This window comes from Diceros bicornis, chromosome 31, assembly GCF_020826845.1.
Source record: "Diceros bicornis minor isolate mBicDic1 chromosome 31, mDicBic1.mat.cur, whole genome shotgun sequence".
Classification (NCBI taxonomy): domain Eukaryota; kingdom Metazoa; phylum Chordata; class Mammalia; order Perissodactyla; family Rhinocerotidae; genus Diceros; species Diceros bicornis.
The window spans coordinates 11,657,168-11,675,307 of NC_080770.1; the positions used below are offsets into that span (position 1 = coordinate 11,657,168).

At 56.1% G+C, this 18,140-nt stretch overlaps 1 protein-coding gene across 1 annotated transcript in view; it reads right to left on the minus strand.

The window, feature by feature from the left end:
- Positions 1 to 15,310, minus strand: part of DAGLA (diacylglycerol lipase alpha) — a 64,035-nt gene extending 48,725 nt beyond the window's left edge. Inside the window, exon 1 of the mRNA XM_058526708.1 lies at positions 15,259 to 15,310. The gene's annotated coding sequence lies outside the window, so the exon portion shown is untranslated. The remainder of the gene's footprint in view (positions 1 to 15,258) is intronic.
- Positions 15,311 to 18,140: the final 2,830 nt, after the last annotated feature.

Genomic DNA, 18,140 nt, shown 5'->3' on the forward strand with positions numbered 1-18,140 from the left:
ACAAGCCCCACCCTCAAGGAGCTCACAGTGCAGAACGACAAGGAAACCCACATGCAGGCCAGCAAGTATGGAGCTACGATGCCGGGGACCCCACAGAAGGGACAGCTGCTCAGCCCAAGGCAGACAGAAAAGGCTTCCTGGAGGGCACCGACAGCTGAGCAGGAGTTCACCACTAGGCAGAAAGAAGGGGAAAGCAAGGCTTCCTTGTTCTTCTCTCTCCCCTCCTCTTGCCCCGTGCACAAAAGCCCCCAGAATCCAGAAGGATGCACCTTGCGCACAGGCCGGATCCCCGACAGCACAGAGGCCCGCCTCTCTTGCCTGTGCCCTCATACGGCTCTGAGCTGAGCACCATTACCTCCCAACTCCTGCCTCTGGTTGCTGGCAAAGCTGGTTTCTGCAGGATCCCTGGGCCAGAAAAAAACATGCTCGTGAGTGCACAGAGGCCCCGTAGGGCTGCTCTCCTGGCAGACACACACTAGGTGTACCTGAGCAGGTATCCAGAGCCCCTCCACAGGCGAGGGAGATGGAAGCTCAAGTTCAGGTTGGCACAGACCCCTGCTTTGATCTTCCCCTCTCCATGCTTCTTCCTGAAGACCAGGCTTCTTGCACATCCCAGGCAGGGAAGCTGGTGGTGAGAGAGACCCAGAAACCTATCCATTGCTTTGAAAGAAGACTGAAAAGATGTGACCACACAAACCCCATGGGTTTACTTACATGTCTTTAAAACAAATGGCTTGAATGGATTTCTCCCCCTTTCCCTCCCCAACTGAGCCACTCAACGGAAAGGAGCCGCTCCAAGGGCAGGAGTCTCAGGCCTGTGGCGGCCTGATGGAAATGGGGTCTCGGCTGCAAAGCCGGGCAGGGGGCACTAGGATAAAGGCAGCTCTGGCCAGGAGAAGATCAAAAGCAGACACCTGACCACAGGCAGAGCGAAGGCTACAAAGGATTCTCGGGAGGCCAACGTCAGATCCAGGAATGTGCAGGTGCCCGCACGCCCTCTGCTATTGATGGCTTACTCTCATTTCCGCACCACAGGTCTCCCTTCCTCCAGCTCCTCTCTCATCCCCTGCCTGGAGGGCCCTGCCCTGAGCAGCCGCTTCTGCGCACACTCACTGGGCAGCTGGAAGAGACAGGTGGGGTCTTCTTGGACTGCACAAATTGCTTAGAAACCAGGCAAGGGGGCAGGAGTGGGAAGGTATGTGACTCTCCAGAGATTAGAGCTGGAAGGGCCCAGGGGAGTCAAAGTTCAAGCCTCCCCAAATCCCCGAATCTTAGAGATAAAGACCCTACGCCCAGAGAGGTAAGCTGACATGCCCCAGGTCCCACAGCCATGGTCCTCGCTGTCTTTGGCTGTATTCCAAGCCTCACTCATTCAACCGTTACTTCCGAGCACATCCCATGTGCCTAGATTCTGAACTCAGATTTAGGCACTTAGGTGACACCCTGATGAAAACTGAGCTCTGTCCCAGAGGCTCGAAAGTTGGGGGGTTTCTCACCCCTTGGCTCTCCCCTCTCCGCTCCTTCCTTTCGTGTAAAATGGAGGAGGCGCCCTTGCCGTCGTCAGGGAAGACTCAAAGCAGAGAGGAAGTAAAAAAGTGGGAAGGGGCCGGCCCAGTGGCGTAGTCGTTAAGTTCGTACACTCCGCTCCGGGGTTCGCACTTCGGATCCCAGGCGTGGACCTACGCACCGCTTATCAAGCCATACTGTGGCAGTGTCCCACATATAAAGTAGAGGAAGATGGGCACAGGTAGCTCAGGGCTAATCTTCCTCACCAAAAAAAAAAAAAAAAAAGTGGGAGAAACAGTGCACAGGACTGGGGAACACCAGGTGTAGCCCAGAGGGGAAGGGGACTATGGGGAAGGTCACCCAGTGGGTAGGTTGAGCAGGAGGAGGACTGTCCTGGGAGTCTGGGCCTGCCACTGGCATCTTTGGCCTCAGGCTTCTGGACTAGGCACGCTTATCGATGCCTACTTGTTTCTTCTTATCGCAAAATACATGTTCTCTATAAAAAATAGAAACAAAAAAAGGGAGGGAGAAAAAAGAAAGAAAATAGAAATCGCCCATGATCCCACTAGGAAAATTATTAACTATTAACATCTGTCTAGTCTTTCTTTTTCCTCTGTCCAAATATGAGATCATTCTGTACCTATCGCTTTTTTTCACTGAGCTAGAGAAGGTGAACCTTTCTCTTCATTAAACATTTTTCCCAATCCACCCTCATTATTGTAGAGAAGTCCATGTACACAGTGTATGTGAGTTTATTCAACCAATTCCCTATTGGAGGCCATTAGGCTCTTTCCCTCTTCTCACTGTGAGAAAATCCCTGAGGCTGGGGCCAAGGCAGAGCAGCTTCTGGACACCAGGTGGGACCACACTGGAGCCTGGGGCTCCTGACTTCCACCACTCCCCCCTACCCCACCCTGTCTAGTGCTCTTTCTCCCCCAGCAGAGGCAAAGCCTTGTGCACAAGGTGGGGAGGGGGTAGGGAGTGGGGGTCCTGCCCTTCTCCACAGCTGTCAGGCAGTGAGTGATTCCCAGTGACTCTCAAACTGGAATGGTCAGTGAGGAGATGGATAAACGCAGATTCACAGGCCCCACTAAAAGTTCTGAATCGGGTGGTCCGAGGTAGGGCCCAGGATCCTATATTTGAGCAAGCCCCACCATAGCCAACCCCAGAAGACTCCGAGGCTAGGGTTACTCACCCTTACACTCAGAGAAGCCCTGCTCTAGAGGACACGCCGCACCATGGCTTCTACTAGACGGAGCAAAAGCACTCAGAGCTGAGTGAACTACAGATTCCTGGGCTTTACTCCCAGAGATTCTGATGGGGGGGCGGGGCACTGAGATTCTGCATTTCTAACCTGTTCCCAGGTGATGCTGCTCTGGCTTGTGAGCCACACTCAGGAGCACTGAGCTAAACCCATGTGGGCCCTCGGTGCAGGCGACAGGCACTTTGCCTGGATAATCGCACTTCCCATGGGTCAGACACTGTGCCCTGGCCACCCAAGGTGTGGTCCGTGAACCACCTCATTAGGAGCAGATCTGGGGCCCCTTCCAGCCTCAATGGGAATCTGCACTGGCAAGCTCCCCAGGGATCTGCATGCCCATTACAGAAACACTATACTGAGTCCTGACGAGCATCACCCCACATCATCCTCCTAATACTCCTCAGAGGCAGGTCAATGAGGCCCCTGATTTTACAGGTGGAAACTGCAGCTGAGAGGCTAAATGACTTGGCTGAGGCCTCACAAGTGCCACCAGCAGGAGCTGCGACAGGGAGCCAGCTGATCCAGCTCCAGAGCCTGAACGCCTAACCCCGCAGCCCAACGCCCCCTGCAGCTTCCTGTTCAATCCCCACAACCACTCTGCCAGGTGGGCTCGAACCCTGCACTTTATGGATGCGACCTCAGAGACTAGGGGACATCAGGCCAACTGCTCTGACGCTCTCGCTGGGAAATGGCAGACCTGGAGCCTACCCCGTCTGCTGTGTCCACGCCTGTGCCCATTCCCTCCTGGCCCACTCCATCTGCGGCACAGAGCCAGAGCACAGGGCCTGGGGCGGAGGGGGCGGGGTGGGGGGCGTCCTGCCTCCAAAGCCAGCAGGCTCTGCAGACACGGTCGGGGGCAGGAAGTGGGAAGTGGGGCGGAGGAACCAGGAGCTCGGTTTGGTCTGAGGACATTCTTCTTTTCGCAGCCAGACTCAGATCTGCGTGCCTTTTGAAAGGAAGTAGAGAATAGCTGTGCTCAGCCCAACAAGGCCGGCCTCTTTCAACCTTCCAGTTGCTGCCATTTCCAATTACAACTTCAGAGGGCTCCTATAATTTATACATCCCAGGCTGCACTGCTCCAGCGGCTTTATGGTGGGAGTTCATTACAACATTAAGGTTAAACTTTTTATAAAGTACTGAGCAGGTGGTAGGCTGGGCGCCCGGCTTAGTTACCCGTGCCGGAAGCTTGCTGAAAGGGGTCCACCTGGGGAAGGGAGGGGGTCAGGCTCTCTAAAGGGACCAAGAAATGGAGAGGGCGGCTCTGGAGAACAGGGGCCCTCCATTAGCCTGTTTATTAAACTGTATGGCAGAGCAGGCAGGCAGCAAGGAGAACAATCCCCAAGTGTTCAACATTACTGGCAGGGGGCACGTGGGGTGAGAGGAACAATCCTGCATGCGCCTGGAAGCCGCCTGCCAAGGCGGCCGAGGTGCGGGGTCTGAGGAGGTGGCCGTCAGCCACAGATGGCCTCCACATGGGGAATGGCGAGGGCTTCCTGAGAACGGGGGAGGCTGGTCCTCTCAGCAACAGGGTGGCAGAAGGGGGCCTTCCTTTGTAGGAACCTGTTCCTCCTGTGGCTCACAGGGTCCCCAAACCCAGTGCAAGGAGGGGGGCAAGAAGGAACACCCCAAGAGCAGGGGCCAGATGGAGGTCTGAGTCCCAGTCTGCCAGCTGTAAATATATGGCCTCTAGCAGGTTCTTTCAATTCTCCAAGGAAGCTGAGGTCTTTGACCTGTGTCTCTGCTATAAAATACATGTGCCTCCCTCCTAAGGGTGGGTGGGCACCACCCTGAGCACAGAGCTGGGCGAGTGCCCACTGAAGGAGCACTGTCACTATTCTTGGATGGATTACTACGCATAAAGCATTAGAGCGGGCCAGCAGAGAGGACGCCCAGGAAGTGTTTGCTGTTGTTACATCTGTAACGTCTGTTGTGTGTCAGTCTCTAACTCGGGAGCTCCCTGAGCACCAAGTGGTAACTCTTCTCTGATTCCAGCTCCAGGCACAAAGCTCAGCTGTAGTAGGTACTTGATAAATGTCCCTGAATGAACGGGCGGACGGGAGGTTACAAGTGGCAAAGCTATTCTCTGCTCCACGGTCGGGCCCCGCCCCAGGGAAGGTGTCCGAGGAAGACCAAGTTCTTTTCCACGGTATGAAACTCAAACAGCCTCTTAAGAAAAATTCCTTGACTTCCCAGGAGGAAAGAGTCTCCCGATGTGGCAGGTTTTCTGGCTTTGGGACGCTGGGGTTGACTCTGGCCCTCCTCGTCTGCATGTCCTTGGAACCGAGGAGGGTTTGCTGTGACTGGAACCTCAAACCTCAGCTGAGGCTTTGGGGCCCCCCAGGCTGGGTTCACCATGGCTGCCAACCCGGCTCCCGTTGGAAGCGCTGCCCTCCTTCTCCAGTCGCCGGAGAGGCTGCCCTGACGGACAGGCTCCCTGGGCAGGAGAGGATACAACAGGGCTCTGGATTGTCAAGGTTGCCAGTGTTCTTGGCTGTGAGGCCAAGTTGTGACCCCCACTCTCAGGATGCACAGTCTGACTCACAGGCCGCCTTCCCACAGCCGAGGGGAGCTGGAGGGGCCAAGGAGCCGCTGCTTGGCACAGGAGGGTCAGACGGTCTCTAAGGAAGGACACTGGCTTCCCCCAAAGGCCGCAGGGGAGGAAAAGGTGGACCAAAAAAAAAAAACGGCAGCCGGATGGAAGAGGCGCCAAAGGGAAGGAAAGCAACACAGCAGAGCAACCAAAGGAGCGGGGGGCTGGGGGCCAGCTTCGCAGAGGGTGGGGCGGGAACAGGGTAAGATGCCAGAGGGACAACGGGACGCTGCCAGCTCTGAGGAGCCGTCCGAAAGCCGGAGGGGAGTGAAGGAAGCCCAAGGGTCACAGGAGTGGCGTCAGGGTTGCCTGGCTGCAGAGCAGCCACAGCCTCAGGAAATGGAGGGTCCTCTCAGTTTAGCACCCGCCTGGGCTGACAAAGAGGAGTCTAGAGAAATCCTGATAACTAATAATGGTAGGCGACATTTATTGAGAACCTCCGATGCTCTTGGCGCCCGGAAATTCCGAGGTGGTGTCTCATTTGATCCCAACAGCAGCCCAGTGAGCCATATTCCATTAGATCCCCATCTTAGAGATGCGGAAACTGAGGCTCAGAGGTTAAGTGACTTGCCCAAGTAGGAGACAGAATGAATCAGAAGAGAGTAATCAAAGGAACTACGGGGGTGGGGAGGAAAGGAGGCAGGGTCCTGGACACCAGGCAGTCCTGAGTGGGGGAGGTGGGCAGGCAGTCACTGGAGAGAATGCACTAGGGATGACGGCCCCCATGGCTGAGACTGAAAAGGCCAGGACAGTCCCCTCAGCTGCCGCCCTAGGGCTGCCCGGAGATTCTGCAGGCTGCCCGATACCACTGCAGGGCAGCCATCCCAGGGCAGTGCGGGAGCCTGGATGAAGGGGCAGTTGGCTCAAGGGCGGGCCCCCGGAGCCTGACGTAATCCCCGGCCGCAGAAGGCAGAAACCTTGGAAGTGAAACAAAACGTCACCTAACAGCAGCCGGCCACAGCCTCCCAACAGCAATGCCAGGCATGCTTCACCCCTACCCACAGCCCGAGGCCTCTGCCCTCTTCTTCAGGGCCCGGGGGGGGGGAGCCCTGGCAGCACGCGTCGAGTTCCCCAGGCCCAGCCCGGCGGTGAAACGTGCTCGGAGTAGAGCTGATGAGAAAGCAGAGGATTCCTAGCCAACGCCCTGGGAACCCTGCCATGGAGAGGCCGACAGTCTCACCGCTTTCCGGAACAGACACAGAGTTCACCTCTTCACCAGGCTTTCCGCATATTTTGAGGGGTGAGGGGAGGTCCCAGCGGCTGCCTGGCGAGCCATCCTCCTTCCTCACCAAACCCAGCCTGAATCGACCTAGTTAGGCTGCCCAGGAGTGTGAGAGATGAAAGGGGTGGTGGGCCCAGAACCCCAGGTGGGACCCTGGCACTTCCACACAACCCACGACCCTGGAGCAGGACAGACTGCCTCCAAGGACCCAGGCACTGGTCAGCCAACCAGGACACCAGACTGGGCCCTGGCACCCACTCTAGGGACCTCTTGGCCAACTCTTGGCTGAACAGGGTCCTCCAGCAAGTCTTTGCCAGCTGGCAAGCCACGGAATTCACTAGCCCGCTCAGGCAGCTCAGAGGGTGGGTGCAGATGCCTTGGCCTGGGTTTATGTGCCCAGCCTCAAGCATTCCTGGTGTGCATGCTGGCTCTTGAATCTCACACACAAGCAAGTCTAACCCTTGATTAGCACAGCATCTTTGCCATCCAGCATCGCCTTTGAGCATGGAGAGAGCCAGGGAAGGAGAGAGAATAAATATCATTGCTGCTATTACACAAATGGGGCAACTGAGGCTCAGAAAGGCTGAGTGACTCATCTGAAGTTGCCCAGCAGAGCCAGGGGCAGAATCCAGGCCCAGCACCCTCCACATGCCTCGCTGCCTCCCTAAAATCACCTACCCCGTGTGAGTGGCTGCTCCTGGTCCCCATGGCAAAGGAGGGGGCCGACACACGTCAACACTCAGGCCAGACGAGTGAAAGGAGATGAGGCTGTTGGATAAATATACAGATATCTGACACACATAGAGGCCCGAGGCGCTGGAGAGACAGGAGTAACAGGGAGAATCAGACAAGGACCCTGTATCTCAAGGCCGCTGGGGGCCAGATCCTGGCCCTGACATCTATTACCTGAGTGCACAGAGCACGCTACTAAACCTCATCTATAAAATGGGTTAATACCTCCTGCCTCTCCGCATGGTTATAAGGATTAAATGAGCTAACATATGAAAAGTGCTCCACGTGGCACCTGGCATCTGTGCTCAGTAAGTGCTATTTTGCCATTATTATTAGTCTTCAATGAGGATACGGATTAGCGAAGGCACAAGCCACAAGCATTTAAGAACACACACACTCTCAGGGGGCACCAATGCTATGCCCCCTCATGTTAGATAGGACAGTCCTGGAGATCAGTGGAGAGGAAGAAAGGCGTCATGGGAGAGATGGGCTGTGCAGGGCCTGAAGGAGAAGGAGGGCTCAGAGAGGGAAGGGTCCTGGGTTCAAACCCTGGCTCTCAGCTATTTGCTGTGTGTCCTTGGGCAGGTAACTCAACCTCTCTAAGCCTCCTGTAAGACAGGGTTGGACGGATACGGGAGTGGAGGCAGTACCTCTTGCAAGGAGTAATGGGATCCTCTACACAGTAGTCCCCCGTTAACCAAGGGGGATACGTTCCAAGACCCCCAGTGGATGCCTGAAACTGAGGATAGTATCAAATCCTATACACACTATGTTTTTTCCTATACACACATACCTATGATAAAGTCTAATTTATAAACTAGGCCTGGTAAGAGATCAACAACAACTTCTCGGCATATCCGAACTGCCAGCATCACTGCTCTTAACGCTTCGGGGCCATCACGAAATAAAATAAGGGTGACTTGAACACAAGCACTGTGATACCGCAACAGCCGATCTGATAACCACAATGGCTACTAAGTGACTTACACTCACTTGCATACAGGGTGGATGCGCTGGACAAAGAGATGATTCACATCCCGGGCAGGAAGACGCTGGCCGGCAAGATATTTCATCACGCTACTCGGAACGGCGCGCAATTTAAAACTTATGAATTGTTTATTTCTGGAACTTTCCATTTAATATATTTGGACTGCAGTTGACTGCGAGCAACTGAAATCAGGGAAAGCAAAACCGCATATAAGTGGGGACTACTGTATACCATGCCAGGTTTTGTTACTCAGCATTCACAAAATGGAAACAATTGTTTTTACTACTGTTATTTTGTGGCTGAGCAAAGGCTCCTGGAGACAGACACCCTGGCGCCTTCCCCGACCCCCAAACCTGGAAGGGTTTGACAAAAGCCAAGTGCAGGCCTCTGTTCTCGGGAGTGGAGGTTGAGGGGCCAGAGGTGCAACACCCCCCCACCCCCCCCCCACCCCCGCCTGGGTGCAGGCTGCCCAGCAGGAGCAGCCACGTGCCGGGAGGTGCAGGGTGGATTGTGCATAATGACGGGACATCAATAATAAATTAACCTCAAGTAAGCCCAGGAACATCAATCATAAATTAATTAAATGGCTCCAGGAGAGCGACGACAAGGGGCCTCTTCGGGATGAATTAGAAGCACATCCTGCCTCACCTTACACAGCCGCGCCCACCCTCCCCCAGCCTGGGCTGCAGGCTCTGCAGCCAGGAGCACCTCCAGGTGTAGGAACTGGTTCTCAGGAGCAGCGCTCAAACCCAGGTGAAGACAGGCCCTGTTCCTCCCTCCCACCCCCCTGCTCCGAGAACTCGCACACGCCGAAAGGGTTTTGATGAAACTTCCCAGAATAGTAACCTCCCGGGCTGAACTCAGGCAGGCGAAATTTCAAGGGGTAATTTGGTGAGAAAACGATCAAACGCTTGGAAATAGGTGCTAGGAACACTGGACCCCCTTCGGTGGGTCCTCACGGATGAGAACAGCCTCGTGGGGAGCCCGGAAAGCCTCCCACTCCCACTGCTGGCCTGGAACCCGCCAGAGTCAAAGCAGGTGAAAGCCGAATGTGGGAAACGCATCCCAGGCCAGGACTTGGAGGCCCCTCCTCTAGGCCCTTCCCCATGCCCGCCTCTTACTCACTAAACTGACAGATCTCAGGGCTTCCGCCTCCCCTCCATAATCATTCAGGTTGGTCTCCCCGTCCACTCCCCAGGGCAGCCACCGCCCCGGCTCAAGCCCTCTGCACCTGGCTACTGCCCTAGCCGCCAGCTGGCCTCCCCACTCCTGTCCCCCAGAACTCCCTGGCCCCTGCTGCCAGACGCCTCTTCCTGGGGTCCAGCCCCCACACTCTCGCTCAGAATGCTTCAGCGACTGCCCTGTTTCCCACAGACCAAACCTCTAGCCCTGCAGTCATGGCTCTCCGGGACCCAGCTCCAACTCACTTTCTCAACCTCATTTTCGTTACTCTGCCCCCTACACTCAAGCCAGACCACAAATGGTCAGCGCCTCACTTCCCCAGAACATCCCCCCGTTGCTGCCTCCACAATCAGCTGGGTGGCCCAGGTCTCCCGTGATCTCCCTGGTTCGAGTCACCCCCTCCTTTGACTCTGGTGGCATTCCCTCCTGAAACTGCAGCATAGACCTGCACGTCCAAATCCTAGCTTCTCAACAGACTTGGAACACCTCCAGGGCAAAATCTACACCGTGTAGGCTCTGGTATGTCCACTTCACCTTCATGGCCTCACGAACCCCACCCCTCAGTAGGTGTGCAAGAAATAACTATCCACTGAATCTGCGTGGAAATATTCCCCAGGGGCCAAGACGTTATCTTGTGTATGATTCTGTTGACAGATAGGCAAAGATTCCATCCATGCCAAGGGGAGGGTGGAGCTAACTTCTTGTCAAGAAAGGGGACGGGGGGGGGGGGGGGGGGGGGCGGGGTGGCCCAGCGGTGTAGCAGTTAAGTTCACGTGCTCCGCTTTAGCGGCCCAGGGTCTGTGGGTTCGGAACCCGGGTGTGGACCTATTCACCGCTCATCAAGCCATGCTGTGGCAGGTGTCCCACATATAAAATAGAGGAAGATGGGCACAGATGTTAGCTCAGGGCCAGTCTTCCTCAGCAAAAAGAGGAGGATTGGCAGTGGAGGTTAGCTCAGGGCTGATCTTCCTCACAAAACAAAAAAAAAGAAAGAAAGAAAGGGGACAGGACCTATGACATCTTCCCTGGTGCTAATGTATGCAGATCATGATGTAACCGCTTTTCTGTGGAAAAGGTTTTGACTGCCAGAGTACAAACATTCCCTGAGTGTGCCTGCTCTCATCATGATCTCTCCACGTGCGAGGCAGCATTAGGTCGTGGAATTCTTAGAGACACCCTGGTGGGAGGTCTCACTGTCCCCATCTTACGGATGAGGAAACTGAGGTATGGAAAGGTACCAGGATTCAAATCTGGGTCTGGCTGACTCCACAGTTGTAAGGCCCATATATGGGCTATAACATTATCTTCTGTCACCCAGGGGGAGTGTCCCCAGCTGACTCCCAGGTGGGCTTGAGGAGGAGCGTGGAAGCAGGCGTGTGTGAGCACATATGGGCGCTCGAGAGGCACACCTCCAGCCCGGGCTTCCTTCTAAGGAATACTGAGAAAGCACAGAGGCTCCTCTCGTAAGAACCACAGCAGCAGATGTGAAACCCCCGCTCCCACCCTCCCAGGGCTGGAAGGCCGCCTTCCCCCCGCTCCCGCTGTTCTCTCCTGCTTCGAGGAGCCCAGCAACGCCCCGCTCCACACACCCACTGACACCAGGCCAGCCAGACACAGAAGCCCACAAGTTCCCACACCGCCAGGCGCTCCTCACCCCCTCAGCCCTCACTTCCCACAGAAATGATATAGGCACACGCGGCTTCACACACGTGCCGTCCCCGGGCAGCCCTGCGGCGGTAACAGCCCCACCCCTGTGTGTCCCAACTGGGAGCTCGGGAAGGACCTGGGCATTCCTGCCTAACACCCTTACCCATGGCCACACCGCTCCCCTGCACATCACCTCCCCAGACTTCTTCCTCGGTGGCCAAGAGGTCCCCATGGTAAGGTTCCTGGGTTTTCCTCGCCTACACACACACATTCTCGTGTCCAGCCCAGAGAAATCTGGCCCAGCCACAGTCGGGATCAGAAAGGAAAAACGATGGAGATAAACAGTTTTCAGGCCTGCCTGCTGGCAAGGCAACCACATCCTGCGATGTCCCGGGCTCTGCAATTCTAAGAGATTTATCTTCCTCCGACCACACGCTCATTGATACTTCCCCCAGCGCTACTTACCCGGTCCACTAGAGCGTGATGTGAGACTATTCCAGTGAGAGACTGAACGCAGGTGGAGCGCTGGGCCAACAGGTGATTAAACCCTGAGGTCCCCTCTGGTCCCGGGGAGAGGGGCTGGGGGAGGAGTGGCTTCCACTGACAGGCTGTGCCTTCAACCGTGGCCGGTTGGCCTAGTGCTCTCAGCTCTGGTCCAGAATCCCCGGTCCAGAGATGCTCGACTCCCTGGCACCCCTGAAGCAGAGCAGCCAGGCACCATGATTGATGAGGCAGCTGAGAGAGGAAAGGGTGCCAGGTGCTGACTTAAGCAACTTTCGGAGAAACAGGGACCAACAAATGGGAAGAGGACTGAGGAGCAGCGTTGAAAACATCTCAACTCCAGGGAGCCGCTTGCCCTTGATGCCCGCTCCTATGACACTCCCCTGGCCCCATGCTGGAATCTGCTCAAAATCAGCATCTGCGCACAACGATGAGGGGAGGTGATCTGGCTGGCCTCCCAAACCCTGAGGACCGGGAAAAAAGTTCAGCTCTGCTTTTGGGGAACAGAGGCCAACTCCTCCTCTCGGCGTGTCCGATCTGCCCCACCTGCCACCCAGCTCTGCTGTGCAGAATCCCAGCCGCCCAAGCAGATGGCAAGGGGTGGCTGCAAAGGGCTCCTGGAACCCAAAACCATAAGGCTGAGCGTCAAATCAGAACAAACAGGCGGAGGTGTGCAGGGTGAGCTGAGGGGATGTGAATGCTGAATATTCACAACGGGGAGGCCTGAGGCTTCCTCTTAATGGACTTGCACTTAGCAGAGGTTTCCAAGCAGGATCTGAAGTGCTGGCAACTCCTAGAGAGGCAGAGACAGGCGCTGCAGGGAGCATGCGGGACAGGCCTCTGGCGTCCCTTGGACGACTGGGGAACCGGTGGCCAAGGAAGCACTTGCAATGCCAGGCAGTGTCCAGACGACAGCCACTGGGCAGGGTGAGTCCCTCAGCACAGAAAAGTTGGCTCGCCACCCTGGGCCTGGCAGGGCTGGGTCCTCTTTCTACCCACGTGGCTGGACACTGCAGCTCGGACAGAGGCAAAAACTTTCTGCCTTGGTGAGCAAGCTTGTGAAATGGGTTGCCGGCTAAAGCAGACATTCACATGGAATGCTCGAGAAACAGGCCTGGGTTTGACAGAAACAGGCCTTCCAGTGTGAAGCCTCCTAGCCACAGGGGTCTATAATTCAGACTCTGCAGCCCATGGTCAGGAACTAGGTCCCTGGTGGCAGAAAGGAAAGCAATTTGCAGCTACCCTCCTCTTCCTCATCTGGGAAGGCCCTTCAGATGGAAGTGGACACATGTGGGGAGAGATGTCCTGGGGAATTCGTGCCACACCTATCTGTGCTGGGAGGACATGTCTGACGGTGCCCATCGCCCCTTCTCCTTGCCCCATATGTCTGAGGGCATCCCCCACTGCCCCCAGCCTCCTGGCATCCAGCTTCAACCTCCCTCGCAGGACCACCCAGCCCCACGTCCACTCTGGGGGCCCTGACCCACTTCACTGTCCTCAGGGCACAGCCTCAAGAACGCTGATGCGGCAGTTCCCCGCCCCCATCCTCAGAACCCGGAGCCAAAGGAAATTCTCAAGAGAAAATACACACTTCCAAGTCTCCCTCCCACACAGGTACCCCAGATCTGTCAGCTACAGACACCTCCCAGACCCGGAAGGACCACCGAGCACGTCCGCAGCCCCAGCAAAGGGCTCCCTCTTGCTCGGGCCACTCCTGCAGGACTCCACAGTCGCTGCGGCCATGCTGGGGACCGTCCTCGGGAGACCTGAGGCCTGGTTCCAGCTCAGAGCTGACTCACAGTGTCAACAGATCCCACTTTTCCCCCACCAGGAGCCTTGACGCTCGGAGCCTCTAATTCCCTGTGACAGGCCCTCGACCTCCCGGCTGCCTTCCTCCCCAGTCACATTCCATGCCTCCATCTCCTATCGCTTCCCTCTCTGGTCTCTTCACCTGCCGAGAATCCCTGACCTTTGCACAGCCTTTCATGGGTTACAAAGGGTTTCCGCGTGCGTCATCTCCTTCCATCCTCTACGACCACCTGGTGACGTGGCCTTCTTAGAGGTAAAGTCACCTGCTCAAGGTCACACAGCCAAGACTGGAATTCAAGTTTCCTGGCTCCAAATGCACCAGGCGACACTCCAGCTTTAAGGAACCACAGCAGCATCTCTAAGCACCCACCTTGGCAAAGGAGCTGCCACCCGCCACTCTGGTCTCCCACACCCTCAACATCATCTTTCCGGACTCCTAGAGGCCTTTCTAGACCCAGCCCAAGTTCACCCCATTTATTCTTCTACCCTTGAATCCACTTACCCAAAAGATCCACAAAGACCTACAGATTTCCCCCACAACCTAAGACTCCTCTGGGGGTCTGTAAGTTGCCCCTCTGCAAAGTAGAACACGAGGTGACGCTGAGTGAGACCCTCACCCAAAGCTTCCCAAAGGACTGGCGGGCGCAGACGCAATCCTAGCGCACTCCCCATGACTGCAGACTCATCTTTCAAGTATTCCCCAAATGGTCCTCTGGACCCAAAGGCTCCTAAGCATCAAAGAAGAGAGGCAACTCCCAGATACCCCGGAGGGAACCATCAACCCAAGGAGAAGGCAGGGCCCGACGACTACACATAGATGGTGCACCACACCACTCCTGGCCTGCTGACACGGGTCACTCTCAGCCCTGCACATTCTCATGACACATGTCCAGGGATGGTGATCATCCCTGAGAACCATCCGTCCCTCCCTCCTTCCCCAAAGCTGGTTGAATTTATAAGCCCAGGACAATGCTGGTACCTGGACAGATCTCTGTCTGGGTGACCATCAGGGTCCTCATGGTAGAGGCAACTCCTGGCATCTCCTTTTTCACATCCATTACGAAGAACGCCAATCTTCTCCCAGCCTTCTGCTCTCCTCAGTCCAGTGTACCCAACAGGCATTAAAGGTACGCTCCATGACAGAGGCAACGCCCCTCATGGTCACCAGAAATGGAAGGATGGGGATTTACTCTTCCTATCCACCAGAGTCTGAAAGCCACGGATTCTCCCCTCATAGGGCAAGACAACCCCTGGCACCATGCTGTGCCAAGGCCATTTCTCACAGTCACGCCTAGGAACTCCTGCCATGCTGAGGACACCAATTCTTCAAGCCCCAAGCGCCATCACTCCAGACCATGTCCAGGCCAGAACCCTCCAACACCCCAGCAATGGCAGCACTTCCTCACACCCATGCCAGGGGCACCACCATGCGCCCACAAGCTGGCCACTGCCACCCCGGAAGCAGTCCGAGTGCTGCGCCCATCACCTACCTGCACAGAGGGCTGCACTCGCCTCACACCTGGGTGGCCACCACCGGGCCAAGGTGGGGGTGAGTCTTCTGCCACCCGTGCCAGAAGAACCACGTTGCCTGTGCCAGACCCACGCTGCCCACGTCCGTGCCACGGGTGTCACCATCCCCACACCGGTGCCTGGGGCTCCATGGGTCTCACACCTGCCACGGGCGCGCATGGCAGCCGCACCTCCGCGCGCGGACCCGTCGGGCCGGCCACCGCGCGCCCTGGACACTGCCCAGCCCGCCGCGCCGCCCGCCCCGCGCCCGCGCCCGGAGCCCAGCCCGCCGCGCCCGCGGCCCCCCTTACCTCCCGCCCGCCGCAGGGCTCGGCCCGCCGCCGCCGCCGCGACCGCCACCTCCATCCTGGGCTCCCCAAGGCCCCGATTCACTAACGCCGCTTCCGCAGGGCGCCGGCGCCGGCGCGAAGGCCGCCTCCGCCCCCCGGGGGACGCTGCGTCCTTTACGTAAACCCCACACCGCCGCCAGCGGTGACCATGGCGACGGCCGTGGGGCGGCAGCGCCCCCTGGTGCCAGGGAGGGGAGCGACGCCGAGGCCGGAGCAAGCGGAGCCTCCCGCGGGCGCGGGCCCCGCGTGGGGGCGTTGAGCGCCGAGCTCTGACCCGGGCAGGGGCTCCGTGGGCGGCCGGGAGGGGTAGGACCCGCCGCTCTGCGTGTGGGGAAGGAAGCGCCTGGGTCCCCCTCCTTCAGGCCCCTCGTGACCGGGTTTAGCGTGGGAGAGGCAAAAAAGCAAGGAGGATCACTGGAGAACTGGTTCCTTTGGGGGGAGGAAGGAGAGGGATGGGTTCCACCTCCTCGGGGTGACTGGGCGCGCCTTGAGGGATCGGAGTGCTTTCTTCATCATCTGTGTCCTCCCTCCATCCTCCACGCCCACAGTGCCCAGCATCGTGCCTGGCATCCAAAGGGGCACTTGGTCCATTTTGAATTTCTGGGAAATGAATAAAATCGCCCTTCCTATGCCGCTTCACACACGCCCATTCATTCAAGCTGTAAATCATTTAACACACCTTCTCTGAGAGCTGCTCTTGAGCAGGGAGCACCACTGCCTTGCATTGCGCTAAGCTGGGGAGGTGGGTGGGCAGAAAGAGAAGAGGAAGCCAGACCCTGCCCTCAAGGAGCTCAGTCTACAGGAACTAGACCATCACCATGCAGGGTGCTTGTGCGGTAGGAGCTCAGCAGAGAGGACACAGAGCGCTCTCAGAAGGCGCACTTAAGCCAGCCCTGGGAGAGGGTGTTGGGTCTGCAGGACTGGATGACCCATTGGGTCTCAAAGGTCAGAGGCAAAAAGTGGCATGTGTAATGTGTTTTGGGGGCGGGGGGGGGGGGGAGTGCCTCTAAAATGGTTCCTGGGCCCTGTGGTCATCCCAAGACAATGGGGTGGTTGGCAGCAGCTTGGTACAAATGGGAGCCACTGTGGAGCTTAAGGAGCTGTGTGTGAGGGGGGTGAAGTAGAGTCTTGGCTTGAAAATTACCTGGACATTTGGGTTTCAAGTGAAACTCTGACTCCAGAGCAGGCTTCCCCTCTGTGGAAGCGGGTGGTAGCTACTTCTGGAAGGAGTCCTGGATGACTTGTGGTTATTTTGAAGGCAAACTCCAGCTTAGGTAAAAAAAGAAAATAGAGGGGGGACCAATAGTGGCTGGGATACCTCAGAGGATTCAAGGAGGAGCTGAGCCCTCCCAGCCTCCAGAAGGGCAGGGATCAGGGAGGCTGTAAGCAATGACTGTAGCAGTAGCAGTTTAGGGACCTTCTTTCTAGATCCTTGCAATTAAGCAGAATCAAAACTTCTAAATTTAATGTCTCTTGGTTCAAAGTTCTAGATTCCCAGAAGAAAGAATCTTATTGGTCCAGCTTGGGCCATGATCAATCATAGTAGCTACATAAGGACACCCCTTACCTGCCTTGTGCACACAAATTCAAACGTGTCCACACACACACACACACATCCTCCTTCCATTCATCCAAAGTTGTCCTCATCAGACAATTCCAGTATTCCATGGTCAGCCACCTCCAGATCTAATGTCATGATCAAGATCCAAGTCCAGCATCTTCAAGGTGATGTCCAGTTCTCCTCAAGTTCTATGGTGATGGCATCTGGGCATTTAACAACTGAATTAAAGGGGCGTTTAACCACCAACAGCATGTCCTTTGTACTTTTGCTACTCAAAGTGCGACATTGGCCCCATCTGGGAGCTTGTTAGAAATGCAGAATCCCAGACCCCAGAATCTCCACAGGTTAGCAAGATCCCCGGGAGAGTTGTATGCACATTAAAGATTGAGAAGCACTTCTATTATAAATATTGGGGGACAAGGAAGAGGAAAGATATGAAAAATGTTTTCTAATTGTGATCATTCCTATTTAAAAAGAAAAGAGGGAGGGGTTAATTATTTCAGCTTCAGCAACTCTAGTAACCAGCAAGGAAACACAGGTAGAGGCTGCAGTCTTTCTTTTTGCAACTGCGTGCAAACTCCTAAAAGGTGTTTATGATTTCCTATCTCTGACTCCTTACTCCATGTTCCACCTGCCTCCTGCCTGCGTCTCATTTGGTCAGGATTCTTTGCCTGGTGGACTGACCTAGTCTTTATTATCGAGCCTGAGCCGTTGGTGATCCTGGCTGTAAAGCATTGTGGCAGGCTTCCATCTATATTTACCACTGGGCATGATGATGTAGGAGGTACTCCATGGGGACCCTGAGTTCCACGCATACCTCTCCTGTGTGTGTGTGTGTGTGATGAAGATCCCCAAATGGCCAGGTAGCAGTTTTGGTTTCCAACTCAGTGGAACCATTATTGTGCCTCCTGATGGAAATGTCCCTCCTTTCAGTTCTAAAACCACCAGACAATCAAAACTCAGAGTTGCCTGAACAGAAAGCAGACAGCAGACATTTTGATGGTGGTGAGAGTCACCATCGTCACCTCCACCCCTAGTTACGAGACCCTTTGGAAGAAACATACCATAACAGGTGTCTGGTTCAGGACACATGTTCCCTGGGGGCCTGACCTGGCCCAGATACCAGGCTGTACCCTCTCCACTCCAACGCTATGCTGGCCCTTCCCTCTGAGTGCCTTCAGGCCCAGTTCTGACAGAGTTTGGCCAGGTGTCTTTGGAGACAGGCACCAGCGTTGTGAGCAGATTGGAGCTGGGAAGGAGGATGGGAGTGAGGGCACCAGAA